The 16,309-nt window shown below is 39.0% G+C and overlaps 1 protein-coding gene across 4 annotated transcripts in view; it reads right to left on the reverse strand.

The window, feature by feature from the left end:
• Nucleotides 1-16,309, reverse strand: part of LOC148654486 (DENN domain-containing protein 2A) — a 72,874-nt gene that overhangs the window by 55,270 nt on the left and 1,295 nt on the right. The window contains exon 1 of one of the 4 annotated variants that reach the window (XM_088646729.1): nucleotides 15,972-16,108. The exons of 2 other annotated variants lie outside the window; for them this stretch is intronic. The gene's annotated coding sequence lies outside the window, so the exon portion shown is untranslated. Of the gene's footprint in view, nucleotides 1-10,833; nucleotides 11,238-15,971; nucleotides 16,109-16,309 lie in introns of those variants that run through there. One more of the 4 variants, XM_088646728.1, reaches the window with a different exon arrangement.

The following is a 16,309-nucleotide window of genomic DNA, read 5'->3' on the forward strand; positions in this document are numbered from 1 at the left end:
ATAGCTGACGTGTGGTGAGTGTTCTGGTGAAACTTTGGCTGCTGTTACATCATCCAGCAGCCAGCAGCCATATCACCCTGCAACTCACAACTGGCAACCCACTGAAGCTAAGCAGGTGTGAGCCTGGTCAGTACCTGGATGGGAGACCTCCTGGGAAAAACTAAGGTTGCTGCTGGAAGAGGTGTTAGTGGGGCCAGCAGGGGGTGCTCACCCTGCAGTCCATGTGGGTCCTAATGCCCCAGTATAGTGACGGGGACACTATACTGCAAACAGGCGCCGTCCTTCGGATGAGACGTAAAACCGAGGTCCTGACTCTCTGTGGTCATTAAAAATCCCAGGGCGCTTCTCGAAAAGAGTAGGGGTGTAACCCCGGTGTCCTGGCCAAATTTCCAATTGGCCCTTACTAATCATGGCCTCCTAATAATCCCCCTCTATGAATTGGCTACATTACTCTGTTCTCCTCCCCACTGATATCTGATGTGTGGTGAGCGTTCTGGCGCACTATGGCTGCCGTCGCATCATCCAGGTGGATGCTGCACATTGGTGGTGGTGGAGGGGAGTCCCCATTACCTGTAAAGCGCTTTGAGTGGAGTGTCCAGAAAAGCGCTATATAAGTGTAAGCAATTATTATTATTATTATTATTATTATTATTATCATCCAGGTGGGGCTGCACACTGGTGGTGGTGGAGGGGAGTCCCCATTACCTGTAAAGTGCTTTGAGTGGAGTGTCCAGAAAAGTGTTATGTAAGTGTAAGCACGTGTTTCTCACATCTTTTTTTCAGCCTGCAAAATGCATTCTCAGTAGGCTATAAAGCTTTAGGTTTGGACTTGGTAACCATACGGAGTGAAAATATCCTGCAACACCCTTCACCATCAGGTAGCTCATATACTGCATAAAATCACTACCATTTTTCCTGCTTCATGTTGAATCACTCCAGAATTTGAGGACAATCATATTTAATCTCTGCTGGCATTGGCTGATTTTGATTATTTTCTTTGATTCAAAGAGAATTATACTCTTTATCAGGAAACTGGTCAAAGATAACATTTGAAGTCACAATAACCAGAAAATGATCAGAATGACTTTAATCAATTCCCAAAACAGTTGTACCGTCTCACCTTTTATTGGATTTGTTCAAGCTTGCTTTTCATAGGTTGAGTTCTTTAAGGGTTTATCTAAGACTTACATTTTGTTCCAATAAACTAATTCCACATGCTGCTGAATTCCTGGGTCTACAGGCTGCATATAAGCTTGGTGCCACATGAGACCAAATTGCAAACTATTTTCCAGTTTCACCTTGCTGAAAATGCATTTCGGATCTCGCTACAAACAAATCAGAAAGCCAGTGCTCCCTTATTCCCTGGAGTTGAGTACAGTACTCTAGGGATCAATAGTATAGGAATAGACACCTTTGGTGTTTGAGCCAGGAAAGAATGTGAATCCAGATCAAAGAGAGACCACTGACATTCCTTTAGTCCATTTCATGCATGTGAAAAACCAGGGAAAAAACACTGAACGCTCATATTAGAGAAGATCAATCTCCCAGCATTGTGAAAACCAGTTTGGATCAGAAGCCAGGAGCAGAAATAAAATTTGCTTTTGGGTTTAAAAAGAAGCTTCAGAGGTTAAGAACAATTTGTCCATTTCTCATTTTTTAGGACTGTTGTTTTTAGGTGTAGTGCTTGTCCTAGTTTCCTTTTTCTGTATGCATACAGTTCCATATATTGTCTTTGCAGAGCTGTACACTAGGCTGCAGTCCCTGGACAAAATGCTAACCCATGAATTAATTTTCACTGGCACACTAAGATAAAATTCTCCCAAACCATTATTCTTCTAATCAAACTAGATTTGCGTAAAGCACAGGTACAGTGCCTGAGACATTCAATATGTCATTCAAAGACAAGATTTTCCTATGTTTGTGGATTTGAACAAACTGCATTTGTTGATCAGTGCGGTTTGTAAAAAAATACTCAATTCTATTAAGAAGGTATAAGGTATAACTATGTATAACTGTATACGTTGGATCTTTTAACCTTTGTTTGCTACAGAAAAACTTAGTGAGGATGCTGTGCACACACTCACACCAGGGACAATTTTCCTAAAAGCCACAACCTATATTATTTCCCCCATTTTGCCAAAGTCTTTGATAATGTCACTAAGTATGTCTTTGGATGTGGGGGGAAACCAGTTCACCCATTTGAAAGCTACATGAACATGGGGAGAACACAAAAACTGCACACAGAGAGCACCCCAGGTCCTTAATTGAACCATAGGGCATCTGGCAGCAGTGATAACCACTGAGCCACTGTCCTCTATCTTATCTTGAGAAACTATTTTTCCTTTTCATAAATTAAAATGTCCCCATTAATTTTAAGTGTACATTTAAAAGATAATTTCTTATGTAATGGACATAACGTACTGAAATTCAGAATAAGCTGAAGGACACAATGAAGAGAGACAAAAACAAGACCAAGAATACATTTTATGAGAATAACTTTAGTTTGAACAAAATATTATAGTCAAGATGATTTGAGAAACGTTCTCAAATGATGAAGTAGCACCCAGATATGTCATTGTGACATTCCTAATCCTAGTAAGACAGGAGATTATGGTTTTCAACAGACCAAATTTAATTTCGCTATCAGGAGTACTCATCCCATTCATCCAGGAACTACAGTGATTTTTGCCTTTTACACACAAGCCAAACAATAATAAGCAATTCTACAAACCCACTGGATTATGGTATTCTCACGACAGATGCAATACACTTTCATGTAATGTGTGATGCTTCATTGGGAGGGACCTTACTAATGTTTGTACAGGACAGTAGATGTAAACAGATTTCTGGAGTGTTAACAGAAACTAGTAGAAGTGTAGAACAATTCTAGAGGTAAACATCCAAAACTGCTGCTGTCAATCCAGTCCTAAAACAGTGCTGAAATTCTTTGGATTTGAGTTCAAGATCAAACATCAAAGGCCAAATTTTGTAACTTATAAGTTCAGGAAACAAGCTGTGGTTATTATTTTTGCTAATTAAAACTGTAAATAAAATCTCTCCTCCTTCTCCGGCTTTGTTTCTTGACTTTATTGTAAAAAAGTACCTGACACCTATTTTCCATGGAGCAAATAAAATTTTTAAAGACCATATCTTCTTTACCATTTGTTATGTACAGTATGTGATATTTCATTCCTAAAATGGAGCCCCTAACAGGTTAAAAGACAATTTGCTGTAGTCAGAGATCTGCACATTCCTTCATTTGTTTCAGTTTTTAACCAGTATAACAGCTCCCTTAGCTGTTTCTCTGTTCCAAGATATTGGTTCCAAACTGTTATTCTGCCAAGATTAGATTTCTTCAATAGCAGTAGTAAGACAGCACATGAGAGCTACTTAAAGTACCAGATGCAACATATACATCTCTGTGAATATTCTGCTATGACAGAGGGACAGAAGCAGGTTTGTGTGTGTTTGAATGAATGGGGGAAAAAAACAACAACTGGTTTCTAAGAAAATGTATTATTAAATAATACTCTGGAGATCAAAACAATGCCATGCCCAATCAAAAGGTTTTTAAGAGTCACTTCCAAAAGAGTTTGGAAACAAAACCCTAGAAACAGGAGTTTTATCCCAAAGTTCTTAATACCACCAATTTCAAGCCTTTAAAGTATGGGTTTACAAAAGTACACATATTTTAATGCACTTAGTTTCTGTAGGCCAGTTTTAGAACATTTTTACTTCATGTTAACTTAGTCCACGGACTAAGCCCTCAAGTACAGTATATTGCATAAGAAGTCATTGTGTGTATAAAAAAATGTTTCAGTGATAAAACAACTGAATTGTGTAAACTAGGTTCTTATCATTTTTCTCACCTGAAGTTGAATTGTTAAAAGTAGGACAATTCAATTTTCTGTGAAGCTTGTCAGTTCCTCATTGTAATGAATGTTTAGTGCTGCTCTTCCCTGTGGTATCTGTTATTCCGGGGATCTGTATTGTACTTCCCATCACTGTTCTAAGCCCCCAATTTGCATTTATGTGGAGAACAGATTTTTCTAATTCCCTGCTATTCCCAATAGGGTTGTACAAGGCAAAAGCTTGGGAAAGCGATCTTCTGGACACAATAATCCAGTGTACTTTATTTGACGTGAGCTACAGATGGGAGGTTTTTTTTTTTTCTGGGAAAAAAAAAACTTAACGATAAACCATTTGTGAGTAAAGGAGGAGATAGCCCTATGGATTAATTCACTGCAAGAAGAACGTTACACAGGAACAAATGTAGTGATCAGCTCCAGAGTTTGTTTTTCAGATCAGCCTTTTCATTACAGTGTGAAATGCTGTGACTCTTCTTTTTTAGTCGTTACAATGACAACATAAAGTGGATTTTATGAGAAACACTGTCCCATTTTCCTCTTCGTTCTCAAACTCTTTAGGCTATTTGTTGTGTATTTAAACCTTTATTAAATCTTTATGTAACCATATAAGTCAATAACTTCCCACTTGCAACCAAGAGTACCTATTTCATTAAAAAGGGGGCATACTGTATACGAGTATATTCACCGAATACAATTTGTTCTAGACTTTCAGATCTGCTAAAACAATCCAACATTTTATGATCTATTTGTGTCTCTAGTGTGGTTCACATTTACAGGACTTTAAAAAACATGCCATCAAACCACCACTGCAAAGATCACAAATACTATACGCTCATGAGGCACCATTAATAACTCAAAACATTTTCCGTTTTAAAAGGTAGCCAAAGCTAGGAAAACTGGAGCCACAGGGATAAGACATCCCACTCTCTTCATCTTTTTTTCCCCAAACTAAAAAATTCCTTCCAAGCTGAAGCACACACATAACTTAATAATTATCAGTTATAATACATTTTGCCACACACTTGTAAAGCCTTCCAAAAAATAAAATGCTTACATACAACACCTTGCAAACTTATTCACCGCCTTCCAATAAGGTCTCATTTTGTTGGAATTCAAATGCTGCACATACTTTGCTAAAGTGAATACTTTTAATCAAAAATTGGATGCTCAAACTAAACTGGTTTAAGATGTGAGAGGTTAGCAAACAAAAACACAAAGATTAAAAACTAAATAAATCTTGAGTGCACAAACCTCCTGAGTTAATACTTTGTGGAAGCACCTTTGACAGTAATTACAGGAGTGAATCTTTATGGACAGGTCTCAACCATATACACCATTTAAGTTTAATTAAATTTAGTCAGGACACAGGGTTGACACCCCTCTTATTTCCAGAAAATCCCTGGGATTTTTAATGACCACAGAGGACTTCAGTTTTACATCTCATCCGAAGGACAGCACCACTTCCATCACCTCATCCAGCAGCAGCCTTAGCTTTCCCAGGAGGTCTCCCATCCAGGTACTGGCCAGGCTCACACCTACTGAGCTTCAGCGGTTTGCCAGTTATGAGTTGCAGGGTGATATAGCTGCAAGATATATACTGCAGCTTGTTGGTTGGGGATTGTTAACATACAGCTCAAGGACCCTTTGGCCCAGAGTAACTTTTGGGTCACTAGCCTGCTGAAAGGTGAGTTTTCATCCACGTTTTAGGTCTTTAGCACCAACTGAAGCTGGTTTTCTTTTAACATTTGCCTGTACTTTTTTCTGCCCATTTAGCCCTCAGACCTCACAACCTTCCCAGTCCCTGCAGATGAGAAGCAGTCCTATAACATAATGCTGACACCAGAATGCTTGACATCAGGGAAGGAGTTGACTGGTTGATGCTTTGTGTTGGGTTTCTGTGCCAGACATTTTCCACATAGACCAAAAAGTTCCATTTTTATCTGGTCTTGCACCACAACCTTACACCATGTGTTTATTAACATACCCTGTGACATGGGGTAGCCACTCTGCCAAATCCTTCTGTGTGGCACTATATATTTTGAGTTGTTTAACAGTTTTTCTTAAAATAATAATTTGTCTTTTTTTAAAATGAAACAATTGATGCCAAAAGGTATTTTGGAGGCAAAAAGGCTTTCTTAAAGAGTCTTCTACCGGTACTCAAGCGACTAACATACAGGATGACTGGGAACTAATTTTGCCTTCTCCTCCTAGGTCCAGCCCCGCTCACAGTAACAGCTTGCAAGGAAGAGCCCTCCGAGAAAGGTCGAGGAGAGGAGGTGGGGGAGGACAGCTAAGGACAGAGAGCTGACAATAACTGCATCTGGCCATCTCCTGACGCAAACAATGCACGGGGACTCCAGGAATTCCTGGGAGCCGAAACTCTCAGGCCCGCCATGGGACCATTCAACCAGCCTCACCATAGAAACATCTGGGCCTCCTTGACAAACTGGTCTCCCCTGGCAACAGGCACTCCTTGAAGGCCTCCTGCAGAGCCCGGTCTTGATGCCAGTTGTAAGGCCAGTGCGCAAATGTGAATCAACACTCGCTTAACCCTTCGATGCCTTGCATCCTACGGCATTTCTTGCAGTGAAGTATGGCTAGCCCAAATCTTCCATTTTCAGAATTCTTTGGCAGCATTTTTCCTTACTTTACGCCTGTAGAAAGCTTCACAAAACATTGTTTTTTCTTCCTTCTTACCTTCCAGTGAGGGGTTCACCTCTGCTCTTTCTTTGCAGACTGCACGCTAATGCAGCTGCCCACTCGAACATATTCCTAAGCCTTTGAACCAAAGGCAAATTTGAAATGTTAGCAAGAAGACACATGGTTACACCCAGAGGTATCTAGGGTAAAAAAAAAAACTAGACATGAGAGGTAATGATGGGTTTCTCTTACTTTACAGTAAACAACAGTCTTCGATTCCCATGTGCATTATTGAGAAATGTTTAGACCTCACCTGTGATCTCTCGCGGAATTTCGTGAACTTTTTACCTCCGAGCAATACTGCACACCTCTATTGTATACGATTACTGCCTGGATGATCATCGTTTTTACTCTGCTCGGTGATTCAAACATGTGCCTGCCTCTCTGTTCTGCATTTCTTACCAATTGTATTGTTGGTGATTTTTTTACCCTATTGGAAGGAGTTGTTTTTTTGTATTTTTGCATGTTGGAAGCCACCTTAGATAAAGGTGTCGACTTAGAAAATAAATGATTGTATTAGGTTGGGTGTACTACATGTGGTATGCTAGAAGAGAGGGGGACAGGTTCACTTCTGGCTTTCCAGTGAACTGAAAATGGCCACAAAAGTCCTAGCCAATTCAGGAGATAAACCTAACACAATCTAAACAAATCCTGGTTTCTAGCTAGACCTCAAAGGATATCATCATGTTTCCTTGCTATTGCCGATTTGTTTGATAACATGAAAGCAGAAACAGATTAGTACAGGTTCAAATTACATTTCAGATTTCAATAACATGAAAAGCTACAAATGAGGAAAGGTTATTTCCGCCATTTTGCTGGTTTTTGTTACAAGCAGCTCTTTGAAACACGGTTCTCACTCGGGCTTTAAAAACTTTGTTCCTTTCTTCAAACCTGCATTGATCTCTCACAGTAATCGCACCTCTTTCTTTTTGTGGGGGCCTGTTGATTCGCAGCTTGAACAAAAGCCTTCAAACATACCGTCTCTGTGTAGCCAACCTCTCTGATGAGTATGTAAACAATACAGCCCGTTAATGAAGCCAGTTAATCAATGATAACACTCAACATATGTGTCGGTTACACACAAATACAGTCAACAGGCAGCCAAAATGACAGGGTTTTTGTCTCAGTGGCCATGACTCGAGGGACTTAGCATCTGTAAATATTCTGTAAAGGCCAGTCTGATGAGCCTTGACTGACATGAGCTAATTCCAGCCAAACCACACTCCCTCAGTGGTGTGGTAAAATGGTTACAAATATGTGTACTGTGAACAGACGTGGTTAGAACAGAGCGGGTGACAAGTACAGTTATGGCAGAGGGAATGGAAGAAGGGTTCAGCTGACTCATGAACTGTGTTCTGTTCCAGACAGATAAAGACCATTAAGGAGCAAAAAATGACTCTTCTCATGATTTAGCTCAGGCTGCTGCACCGAGCTTGTCTCACAACCAAAGAAACATTTTTCCCCCCCCTTTTCTTTTTTTCCATAACAAGACATTGGAATTCCTGCGGGATGGCTCCGACAGAGAGGCAAGGTTCCCTTAATTTAAATCAGCAGGAGACCAAGTTACATCTTCCACTGTACCGAAATCTCAGAGACTGAAATTGCCTTAAAAAAAAACTGAGCTGGAAGATCTGAATTAAACCAGAGAAAATATTATATTGCTACCAGGGACTTGGTTTCTCAAGACCGAGAAAGGATTAGATGTATTTTTTAAAGGCAATTCACTTTCTTAAAGAATTCCCCCCCCCCCCCAAGAAGCAGTTGGTAAACACAGGCCACTTGATGGAAGAGGATTCACACAGTTTAGTCTTTGTCTTCCTTCCCCTCCTATCATCAGTTAATTCAATTTGCCCTTTCACAATCTTTCCATAGTGTCTCACCAATTACAGGAATAACCAAAGCTGCAATTGGAGATGGTCTCTGCTTGTCGTTACAACAACAAAAGCACCTATTTTGGCATCATTTTTAAAGATGAAATCCGTTAAATTAAGGAAAGGAAAAAGTGGCCTGTTTTTAAGAAATTGCGTCAAGATTTGACTAAAGAAACATGCATTTTAAAATCAGTTTTAGTCGACTCATGTCTTTTGGCCAAACTAAGGCCACTTAAACATACAGTATAACTAACAAAGGAAGAAGTAAAGGTTTATTCCATGCTGAAAAGAGACGAAAAGAAACACAACATTTCGGCTGTGGAGCCTTCTTCGAGTGTGTGAAGAACCTGAAAAAGGCTCCACTGCCAAAACATTGCGTTTCTTTTCTTCTCTTTTCAGCACAGAATAAACCTTTAATACTTCCTTTGCAGCCTCCGCATGCTGAAGCAGCTACAGTACCTGTTCGATATAATTAACAAGTTAGTGTAACCTGAAATTTTTGTAACCGGAATAGATTTTTTGTAATCTATATTACCAAGTATGAGCTCAAAACACACAATGTCAAATGTACCTTAAACAATTATATAGACAATCTTTTCATGAAGTATTATTTAATGCAAATCATATCCTTAAGACAAACTTATTTTCTACAAAACCATGTTTCATTAGGGTCTGTATTTTCACAACTTGAGCACTTCTTAGCTTAGACCAATGTAAAACAACACTTGTACAGACTGCAGAATTTAATTTTTTTATTAAATCTTTTATCAAATATAGTACAAATCTTTTTTTTGTTCCCTGAGTAAGCCTTCCATTCCTAATTGCTTGATTTGACTGTTAACAACATTGGTGCATCATTTAAAGAGGTTTTTCGATGTTTACTTCACTCAGTTTAAAGCACAACCTAAAGTGATTTGTAAGCGTTACAGGAATTAATCAATTCCTGCTAGGTGATGTTCATGATTAATAATAATAACATGTTTCACTTATATAGTACATTTCATTATAGTGAATCGAAATGTAATATCTATGAAAGAAAAAGTTTTTTAAAAAAAACAGAAGCCAAGGAACTTAACAATAATTAAGAAGGAATAAGACAGGAAATTACGTTTATATTACTGGAAGCTGATAGGCTTAACAGATGACGTGGGCCTTTTTTCTGACAAAAAATGAATGGCACTTCTTTTTAACGGTTATAAAAACCAAATAGAAAAAGTTGACTATTTCAACCTCTTACTTAGCATGCTGGTAGAACTTCTGTTGTGCTTCATTATCTTCAATGCTTAGTTTGCTTCCTATTGTAAAACGTTTACTGCCACACTAAAGTGCGTTTTGATTTATGTGCTATTCTAGGTTTTTGATATTGGTGGGAAACCCATATGGAAGCACTGTCACACCAGTTTTATTGTTCCAAACAAATTAAGGTTAGAAACAAAAGCAAGTGTGAATAAATGAGCTTTTTCGGGTCACAGTGACCCCTTGCACAGAACCAGGTAAGACGAGACAGAGATTTTCCCAACCCATACCACATATCATCCTCTCAAAGTCTGTTCTGGTCCAGGGAACATCAAATTATTTCATCAGACAACGAGAGAAAAGGTTGACACAAAAATATCCCTGATCCAAGTCCTCCATTCCTGCTTGAGATCTGGATTTGGCATCCCAAATCAGGGAGAAGTGTCAGGAACAATACTGCTGGATAGGCTACATCAACGCAACCTACAGTACACTACCAACTGTACACCTTAAAATAAGTAAAGGTGGAATTGGGATTATACACTGCATTGGTTCATTCTAAACTTTTTCAGTGAAAAAATTGATTTGTTCCCACTTTTATCATTGTTTGGCAATCTTGTACCTTGAATGAAAGCAGATTAATACTGAGCCGAAATTCATCAGGATTCTCCATCTCGTCAAGTATAAACTCTCACCTTGGCATAGCCGGGGGAAATAGCTGGTCGCTTAAAAAAAAAAACTACTCAAGAAACGTTTACAAGCTCGTGGGTTTTAAATAACCAATTGTCTAATTAAAACAGATGGCTTTAAAATGTATCAAGCTTGCTAGGAAAACTGAATGTCTGCACAGTGCATATACAACACACAAAACGGAGACAGTTTAAGAAAGCATGTTTTGACGTAAAGGAAAAGTTATGAGAGCAACTGACATTCATTGGTTATGTTGGCTTATGAGAGTTTTTTGGGTTCTAAACATTCCAATAGGTGTCATAAACACACCGCATTTAGCCACCAAATGACAGACCAGAAGGAGCCCACTTGAGCCTTATGCAAACACACTTAGGTCTAGAGATTGAAGAGGTGACTTTCGAAGGAAAAAATAAGTACACAGAAACAAAGCAAAGGAGGGAGTTTCTCCTCCACCCCAGTTCCCCTACCTTTCTCAGCTCAATGGACCCTGCAGCAGCACAGTTGCAGTAGGCTCTCATTTTCTGAAACCTGACACTGGATAAGGCAGCATCTGCTCGCATGATTTCCTTTTCAAGCAGTTTTTTCTCTCTCCCCCCCCCCCCCCCCCCCACAAAAAAAAGAAAAACTTATTTTTCTTCTTCACTCTCCTGCCACTGACTTGAAGATCTTCCAGTTCATCCCTCACAGAAGCACAGACCTCAACTTCTGAACAAATCCAAGGCAGATTCCAACAATGCAGACTCTTCCCACTTTGTTTCCTGCCTCAGGCTTCAGCTAGTTTTCAGTTCTCTTTTTTTCTCTCTCTCTCTCCCCTACTCTGACTATGTGGCTATCTTTCCTTGCTATGACGTCGCTTCTCTCTCTTTTCTTTCTCTGGACTTTTCCCACCCCTCCCTCCCCTTTCCATCATCAACACCACCCCCACCCCCCACAACAGAGCTAATCTGCAGCTGGCTGTGCAAATGGAGCCACGGTTGCCACGGAAACCCAGTGTCCTGCTCAAAGAGGAACAGAGCAGGAAGGAGCAAGCTAAGCGTAACTGAATACATAAATAACCGGCTCTTCTGGGAGCAAATTAAAAGCACAGAAGGTTTTCCTTCTTGAAAGGACTTAAAAAGTCCAGTTTTCGTGCCAAGTACTTCTTTTCATTATATACTTTTTCTCTTTCTCTCCTTTTTTTCCCCCTCCAAACTACTCCAGCAGACACTGCCAGAGAAAAATTCCACACCTTATCTTTCACTTTTTTTTTTTTACTTTTTCCACCACAGGTGCAAGCTTTTGAAAGGCATATTTGTTTTCTTTCTTGTTCTCTGATGCATTAAGTGGTTATGTGTGCTTCTGCCAGCCTTTCTTACAGTTTTTGAAACCCACAGAGGCGGGACGTTTATCTCTAAACAAAAGGCGTTCTTTTGAATCTGGAAATGAGAGGTGGTGTCTTGCCTACTTTGCAGGTTCAAACAAAAATGAAAAAAAAATTGGATCTGATTTTTGGTGGTCTGGACAGAAATCATTCAGACTTTGACTGAAATGAGAGTAGCAGATAGAACTGAGTCTGCAGCATTACATCAGTTATCTTAATTTCATCTAATCAGTCACCCAAATTGAAAGCCTCATAAGAAGAGGATCGAGATTGTTGGGCTGAAAAACTACATACTGTAGTGATGATGATCCCTCCTCTAACAGAACTACAAGCAGATTTTGTCAAAGAGGAATAACTTTCCTACTGTACAGCTTAGTGCAGACAGATAACCGATACCAAAGTGCACAATTCATTAATTAATGACACTGCGATTCCATATGAGCCAACTTGAAACCAGCTTAGAATATAGTAACATACATGTAATGTATCTTTTCTTCTGATATAGGCAATGATGATGTCTGCAGTGTTCATTTGTTCTCTTGTTTTGAAGCTTTTTCCAGTGTGTTAAAGTCATTGTCCTAAACCCATTTTTGATTTGACAAAAGGTGCTGGGAAAACCTAAAACATGCCCTTTGGACCCTGGATGAAAAGGATGATAAACTCATATCACAAGAAGGTCACATTGTTTGTTGTTCTCAAACAAACTTCCATTTCTTGCACTCTTTGGTGGCTGTATCAGACTTAGTTTCTATGAGGCCAAGTGTCCTCTGGGTCACCACCCCCTACCCAGACTGAGATACAGTTACATTGGGACTAATAATTTAATTAACTGCATAAGAAAATACCTGTGCCTTGTACTGAGGGGTTTTGTTTAGACATTAATGTTCATACCTATCTCTTCAAATTATTTCCTTCCAGAAATTATACATTTTGAAATATGTGTTGCATCTGGGAAAATCGTACGCATAGAATCTTTTGCCTACTTCACTTTAATGAAGTTGGGTTTTTTAATTGTTTTGAGCCACTCTAACAGACCCTATGTAACATCCTGTATATGTTGGCCTAGGAAAATCCATCCATCCATTTTCTAACTGCTTCTACCAATTTAGGGTCACTAGGGAGCTGGAGTCTATCCAGGCAAGCAATGGGCACAAGGTAGGGTACACCCTGAATGGGACACCAGTACATCAGAGGGCAGACACACAGTGACATTGACACCAGGGCCAGTTTTCCTAGAAGCCAATTAACCTACCAGTATATTTTTGGACACTGGGAGGAAACGGGAGAACCTGGAGAAATATCTATGCAAGCAACGAGAGAACATACAAACTCCATGCAGGTAGAGCACCCCAGGTCTGGAATTGAACCCAGAGCCCCAGTGCTGCCAGTGTTCCAGTTCTCCTGCAACCCTGAATTGGAAGAAGTGTTTAGACGATGGATGGCCAGAATGAGAATTCTAACAGAAGGATATCCATTAGCATGACAGATCGCTGTTAATCTACTTAGATTCAAATTGCCTGGTGGTGCTATTTACTTACGTGTACATGTCTAGTGCACCATGTTTAGGCCTTGTTCTTGCACATATGTCACACTGTAAAAGCTAGGTCATGTGAATGTTAGAAATATTTTTGGAATGAACTAAGCTAGTGACTGATCCCCCCCTTGTTTTCTGACAACTGATTTCTCTCAACATCATACGGTCCAGCCAGTCTACTCCTTATCAAGGTCAGCCAGTTCTCATGAACTTCCTGTTGGTGCTGTTCCTGTCAGCAGTCAAACTTCCTTCATTGTGTCACCAAAATGGCCTGTTTGAATCTCAAGGGGTGCCTACATAGTAAAATACCACTTTATCCACACATCCATGTACTAGCTATGTACTGTACACGCACAGCCACTATTAGTAATTATTTTACAATTGAGGGTAATCATTGACCTCGTCTTTTTGGATTTCTTTGCAGTGCACATATGCATTTTCTCAAAAAGATATTTTTTCAATTTCAATTGTCATCAGGATCCAATTTACATTACATTATTTTAAATTAAGCTATAAATGCTGTCACATTCTATTGAACTGACATCTGAAACTTGTTTTGCTTCTAAATGTATTAATTCCTGATTAAGGAATAGAAATCCTAGAGAAATATCTTGTTTCTTCAAATTCAAATATGAAGCAATCTAACCTGTTTGGATTAAGATAGATTTTAGTACATTGTCTGCTCCTGGTCTTCATTTTCCTTCAGGTTTGCAGAATTTACTAGCTACTGTTTACCTTTAGTTTTTTCCAAGGTAAGAGAAACATAAGAGCTTTTTTCCCCCCATTTACAGTACTTTTAAGGTTATCAGAGTATAGCCACTACAGTGGGACAGAATTGTAAAGACTCCTGGGTATACCACAGGCATTTAAAATAATATTAAATGACTGGAGATAATAAATAAATAACTTCATGAAAAAAAAACTTGGAATGACAAACACCAAGGTGGGTCAATTCGGTTAACTTAGAGTTCAAGCAGAGACAAAAACAGTATAAATAGCTGAAAAAAGGTTTTTAGAAGACGTGTTGTGTCACTGTGTTCTACAGAAATGGCTTACTTTTCTTCTTTTGATACCAAGTGCAATTTGTTTCCTAATTTGAAGAGCTCCTGGCACAGCAACTCATAGAGGAGCAAGGCAGACATTCTTTTAAGTCTTTAAAATAAAGACACTTTTCAAAAATGTGCATTCTATTGCAGAGAATACCTTACTGGTTTGCCTCTCCTCATTGACATGAATATAATCTTTGCCTCTTACATATTTCAGATTGAACAGCGCACTCAAGCTACTCAGTTAGACTCTAAAGAAACAGAGGTCTACAGTCATTAAAAGGAAATTGTAACATGTATCTTTTCACAGGAGACAACGGGCCATGCAAACTTCAGCACGTACTGTAAATCGAGGTGGTCTTTGCCAAAGTTTATGCCTAACACTTGACATTTTAAGAAAACTAGAGATCAAACCCTGTCTCCTAAAGACTAAAAATGAGAACACATCACTTCATGCATTCACCGTAACGCGATATGTTCTGTTTTTACCGATATACTAGAATAAACTGCACTTGGAACACACAATTTTAGGTTAGACGTTATGAAGTCTGAATGTTATCTACTCTGGAGCCCCCTGGCGGGAATATTCCGCTATTTAAACTCTTGAGTCGTAATTTTTGCAAGTTTATTTAAAGCTGTTACATAATTTATTTTCTTCGCCGAGACATCTATTGGACGGATTTCATGAAAAACGAAATGCAAGTAGCGACATCTAAGTATTACAATTGCTATTAGAGTTTAGGCTGCGTTACTAAAAAAAAAAACGAGTTGTTCCTTATTTCATATTGAATATAGTTTCAAAAAAATGGAATTAAGTCGATACATTTGGATTTGGAGGTATTGATTAAATGTTTTGGCGTCATTTAGAGTAATTGATTAATCATTACAGTCCCATTCAGAGAACAATCGTGATTGTTCATGGCTGACCGCCTCGTTAGCAAGAGCAATCAATGTTGATTGGGCATAGGGTTCTGGAGTGAGTAGTTCCTACAGAACGTTACTTGTAGCGGTTGATAGCAACCTGACTGTACGGAGTATCGATATACTACAGTCCTGGAATCTCATCTGCTGCTCGCGTATGAAAACGGCTTTTTTTTTTGCGACAGGAGAATGTGACAGCTCAAACATGCACTGAAGCCTCTTCCCGCCACACTTGAATCCTTTGAACACTCGAGGAATGAGCTGGAATTGAATGACCTGCATTCCCGCGATTTAGAAATGGGAAAGAGCCTTCAAAACAGCATCACAGATACAATACATCTTGTATTGATCCCAGTTGTGGCCACGAACAGTATTTGCTTATAACTTTCACAGTAGCAGAAGGTTCCTGCAGGCTCAATCCGTTTGATGACAACTGCCAATTAGGATCAATTATTGGTACGTTTTAAAAGACTTTAGGAATAAAGAGAAAAAAAAAACAGAGGGTATACATACAGTATTTCCATTATATTTCAAAAATTTAATGAGTAAATACACTGCTATGTCAATTGAATGTCTGTACTATATTCCCAACTCTAAAATAAGAACCAATCTTGTAATTACAATATCCATTAAAACCCATTAGTTCCGATGTCCAGTTAGCTTGTGGAAAACAACAACAAAAAAATGATTTACACTGAAATACGGAACATGCAAATGTTTACTGATCTAAAAAAAAGTACTTACCATTTTAACACAATAACTGAAATATGACAATCAATTAGTTATTTGTCACACTAACACTTGTTTGCGGTGTGTTTTAGTTTATCCAGTTATTCCTCTGAAATGCGAAGAAATAGAAGTCCGTGTTGTGGACAAATGCCTATTGTTACATACCAGAAACAGTGCAGTCTCTTATTGCTTAGTGCGGTTTCCGTGGTTTTTGCGTCAGCATTGAAACAGATGACGCTCCTTGAGCAGAGAAGAAACTACTGACAACTGCGTCAAACAAGTTGTTGGGAAACCAAAGTCATATTTTACAGAAATCTCTTGAGCTCCGTTAAAATAAACGTTTGATCAAATGT

Source organism: Lepisosteus platostomus, chromosome 9, assembly GCF_059453375.1.
Source record: "Lepisosteus platostomus isolate fLepPlt1 chromosome 9, fLepPlt1.hap1, whole genome shotgun sequence".
NCBI lineage: Eukaryota > Metazoa > Chordata > Actinopteri > Semionotiformes > Lepisosteidae > Lepisosteus > Lepisosteus platostomus.